Here is a 4,247-nt window from a genome sequence, read left to right as displayed (position 1 = left end):
AACACCTTGGGATTCCCCCGGAGGAGCTGGCCCAAGTGGCTGGGGAGAGGGAAGTCTGGGTCTCCCTGCTTAGGCTGCTGCCCCCGCGACCCGACCCCGGATAAGCGGAAGAGAATGGATGGATGGATGGATGGATAAGAAAGAAAAGTTATTCCAAAAACCAGATTCTCAGTAGGTCTATCAGATAAAACTTCTTAGAGGAGAGCAATAATTTGAGTTTTTTCAAGGCTTCTCTCACATGATTCTTCTAAGTTTCTTTGAAACAGATGAGAGAGACATCAGTGAGAGTTTGTTTAAATGACATTTCTGAGCCCTAATCTGTGGTCTGAAATCCCCGCTTTAAAAAAAGGTCACATGTGGGAGCTAGTTGTTTTGAAAACACAAGCTCTTTTGCCCGCTATCAGTCCCAAAACAGACCTAGAGACTCGTGGTGGTATTCTCAAATGACAGAAGTAAACTAATGACAGCCTCGGAGACTGTGTTTGCTATAATGAATGGTCCTCCTGTCCCAAACGGAGAACACATGATTGCATCTGCACGGTCACTTTACTGTCCGCTAACTACAGTTTATGTAACTGAACTCTGTGGGCAAAACGGCACTGGAAGAAATACGACACTTACTCACCCAACCTGCATTCCACAGATTTTTAAATGCTTGCAGCTTTAGGTATGCCCCCCCCATCCCATCCCATAAAATGAATGTATACTTCCTGCAGAGAGGTTTTTGTACACAGTGAGGTAGTCTGGATGTGCTGACTGACTGAAGTGCTCAGTTATGAAGCACTTTGGCTCAGAAACGTGATGAAAACATCTGGCGGACAACTATCAGCATGCTGTTCCCTATCAGAGATAACTTCATACATCTTCTTTAGGAGAAAACACAAATCGTCACTCTGAATAAATGTCATTTTATCACGTGCAGCATTCATCTGAAGCTAGATATGTTCTGGAACGAGCACCTATCTATCACCTACGAACGAGCAACATCTGGCTTTTAGAGGGGATAGGAACTGCCACTTCCTGATGCGAGTCAGTCTCACACACACTGAGCTTAGGCCCAGGCTGAGACAGAAACAGAAACACACAACCTAAATACAACCGCAGCTGTCGTTTTCCCAGAGTTGAGTTTCTGCCTGATGTGGATCGCACATGGACAGGAGAACTTTTACCAGCAGGACGATCGAGACCCACGCGGTCGTTTCAGACAACTCATTAGTACCACATACCTTATACTATATTTGTGCTAAACTATTTCATTTTCAAACTTGTTGTTGTGGTGGAATTTATACTATTCATCGGCTAAATTATTTCCAAAATCTTGATTAAGTTGACAAACTTCAGCTAGTTTTTTTTAATGACTATTCAACGCCAAGATATTCCATTGACAAAAAGGTTTGTTTAAAAATCACATCATTCCTAAAGAAACAATATAGGTTTACTAAAACTAAAACTATGATGACTAGGCTGTTGTAGGCTTTTGACTATATACAGTATGACTTGAAAAATGTGTCACAGGTCACAGCAGGTGTCAGAGCGGGAGTGTCGCTCAAGCCTAACATCGACTGGAGACAAAGTACACCACGTCTAAGTTTTGGATTTCTCTTCAGAGTGGGAAACGGGGGAGAAGACAGAGACAGGACAGCTTATATTCTGAGCACAGGAGGCCAGCATTAAACAGAGATACCCAGTGGGTAATGTCATAATAAAAACATGGTTAATCATCGTATTAATCTCATCGCATTGTCCTGCAGAAGAGTTATCTCAATGCCACAGAAAGAGCTCAGCATGTATCCCACTGCCCAGAAAAATTAATAACAAACCTTTTAATGCAACTGCAGACAAATGACTTAAAGCCATAATAGCTGTCAAAATATGACATTTTTTTCAATGTTTTTGATTTGATTTTTTTGTCTATGTGTACAGTATCATCTATGATAAAGAAAGAGTCACTAAATGTGCATCACTTACTACCAACAGCCTGTTGCAAGATTTGTAATAAATGAGCGAAATCAGCAGAGTCAGGTTTTGTTGCCAACACTTACAAGTCATTTGTTTACATTCGAACACTAATGAATTCACTTCGGCCTCGGCAAAACGACAGATATGGAGTCAGTAAAATAATCCTTGAATGAAAAGAAAGTCAGAGGCAGAACGATGGAGTCAGAGACAGCAGGTCAAAGAGAAGAGGTGAAGTTCTTCTCTTTTCTGAAAACAAACGCGACTAAAAGCCGTGAGCATGAGAGGCAACAGGAGGAGAGTCATTTTAAGGGAGGAAATCGAGAGGTGGAGAGCTTTAAAGCAAAAACTGGGGCTGTGATGGCACGCAAGTGAGCTGTGACGAGATATTCTGCACTTGAATAGGAGAATTTCCATAACTGATCGCTGAATTTGGTTTTAAACGATGGCAAAAAATTTCTGCCGTTTTCTAACACAATTTTTACAAAAACCCTGATGGGTTTGAGTAACATTAAGCCCTAAACAATCATTTAACAGTGCACAAATTGCAAAAACATTGAAAAACTGGACACTCAGACAGCTATTGTTGCTTTAATCTGCCTTGTGTTTATCATTTACCCACAGATCACAAAAAAAACTTCCGAGGTCTGATTTAGTTTCTGCAGAAACGCTAAAAAGGGACGAATCCATAAGCTGTCAAGTTGGTAAACATCCCAGACAAAGAAATGCACAGATCAGCCTGCAGAGCTTCACGTCCCACAGTGTCCCCAGTCTCCTCCGAGCTTCCGCTGGTTGCTTGGCAACTGTTGCTCAGCACGATATGCTACAGCAGTCTGGTCATGGCCACCCTATTTTGTGCAGAGGGATAAAGACGTGAAATCATATCCGACTTTTCAATCCATAATGACGATGGAACCAGAAAGCCCGGTCATTTGAGAAGTCTGAACTCGAACACTTTTCAGAGCACAACCATATAATCCTCCCCTAAAGAAGGGAGCTCTGTCAGGAGTGTGTTGGTCTATCACATTTGTGTGTGTGTGTGTGTGTGTGTGTGTGAAAACCACTCAATGCATGGATGGACTGACACATGCTGCAGTCCAGAGCATCTCTGACTGACTTCCTCACTTGGGCTGAGGAGCACACACACACACACACACACAGAGTCATGGAGGATGTGGCGGAATGCCAGCACATGAAGACGCGACAGATAATGGTGACATTGTTCCTCAGACACACTCCTAATCTTATTTAATCAACTAACAACAAACTGCACGGCGGCTGTGTTTGCTGTAAAGCTGCTGGGAGAGACAGAGAGACACACACATAAGCCATAAGAGGGGACAGACAGGGAAAAGTTTGGAGACAAAAGCACATTTGGACACAATGATGTGCGTGTCTGCCCACCCGTGACTCTACGTGTACACGTCACTGTTTTCATTTCTCCTCACTCACCAGCAGCTTTTTAAATCACACTAAAAACAGACGTGAGCCTGTTAATAATGATTGCATGCACTGAAAACACACGCAGTCAGTGGGAACATCGTGCGACAAACGGAAACAGAGATACCACAGATTAAAATAAATAAAAATATCTATTTATGCAAAACGTGGCTCGCTCCTTATCTGTTTCAATCAACAATGAGCTCGTTTAAAGGCTCTAAGTTCCGCAGAACAGCTCGTTTCGCTCCCGAGCCTCCTATATGCGATAATATTTGTGTTTTTAAGGCGGGAAACGTTGAACTGACCTGTGAGCAGCTGCAGACTTTAACGTGAAGCTTGAGAAGGAAGCAGCAGCGGCAGAGAAAAGCGGCGGTGGCGGGCGGCAAGTCTGTCGTTCGGGTTCTTCCCCGGAGCAGCTCTCAGCCAATAGGAAGCGGCCTTACATGCTTAACGGCACAGTTGTTTAAAAGGCCTTCTCTCATTGGTTGACACGGCATAACAATGACGGGTGTACAAGTTTCATAAATAGATGTATAATAATATGGCTTCCATATACAAAAGATAAATCAATCAAACAGGGAAACGCATTTTAGATCGTTTACGGTTTATTTTAAACTTATTTTTAAGTGTACCGTCAACCCTAAAACTTAGAAAGTGACCGAAACTCAAACTTTAATTGAACAAATGTAAAATTACAGATTAACTTCTTGATATTTATTTGTATATTCTACACCAAACCTTATACTGTGTAATATGTTAAATGATCCCTGCACAATATTCTCAAATACTTGATGTGTGTACGTTTTTCTTTGTAACCCAACATTGTGTACATCTAAACAACGTTCTATACA

At 42.1% G+C, this 4,247-nt stretch overlaps 1 protein-coding gene across 2 annotated transcripts in view; it reads right to left on the bottom strand.

The window, feature by feature from the left end:
* Positions 1-3,809, bottom strand: part of acsl1a (acyl-CoA synthetase long chain family member 1a) — a 28,322-nt gene extending 24,513 nt beyond the window's left edge. For both annotated transcript variants that reach the window (XM_017405892.3, XM_017405872.3), the window contains exon 1: positions 3,702-3,809. The gene's annotated coding sequence lies outside the window, so the exon portion shown is untranslated. The remainder of the gene's footprint in view (positions 1-3,701) is intronic.
* Positions 3,810-4,247: the final 438 nt, after the last annotated feature.

The sequence above is a fragment of the Kryptolebias marmoratus genome, linkage group LG3 (genome assembly GCF_001649575.2).
Source record: "Kryptolebias marmoratus isolate JLee-2015 linkage group LG3, ASM164957v2, whole genome shotgun sequence".
Classification (NCBI taxonomy): Eukaryota; Metazoa; Chordata; class Actinopteri; order Cyprinodontiformes; family Rivulidae; genus Kryptolebias; species Kryptolebias marmoratus.
The sequence above is the reverse complement of the archived record's forward strand: the minus strand, read 5'-3'. Positions and strand labels throughout refer to the sequence as shown.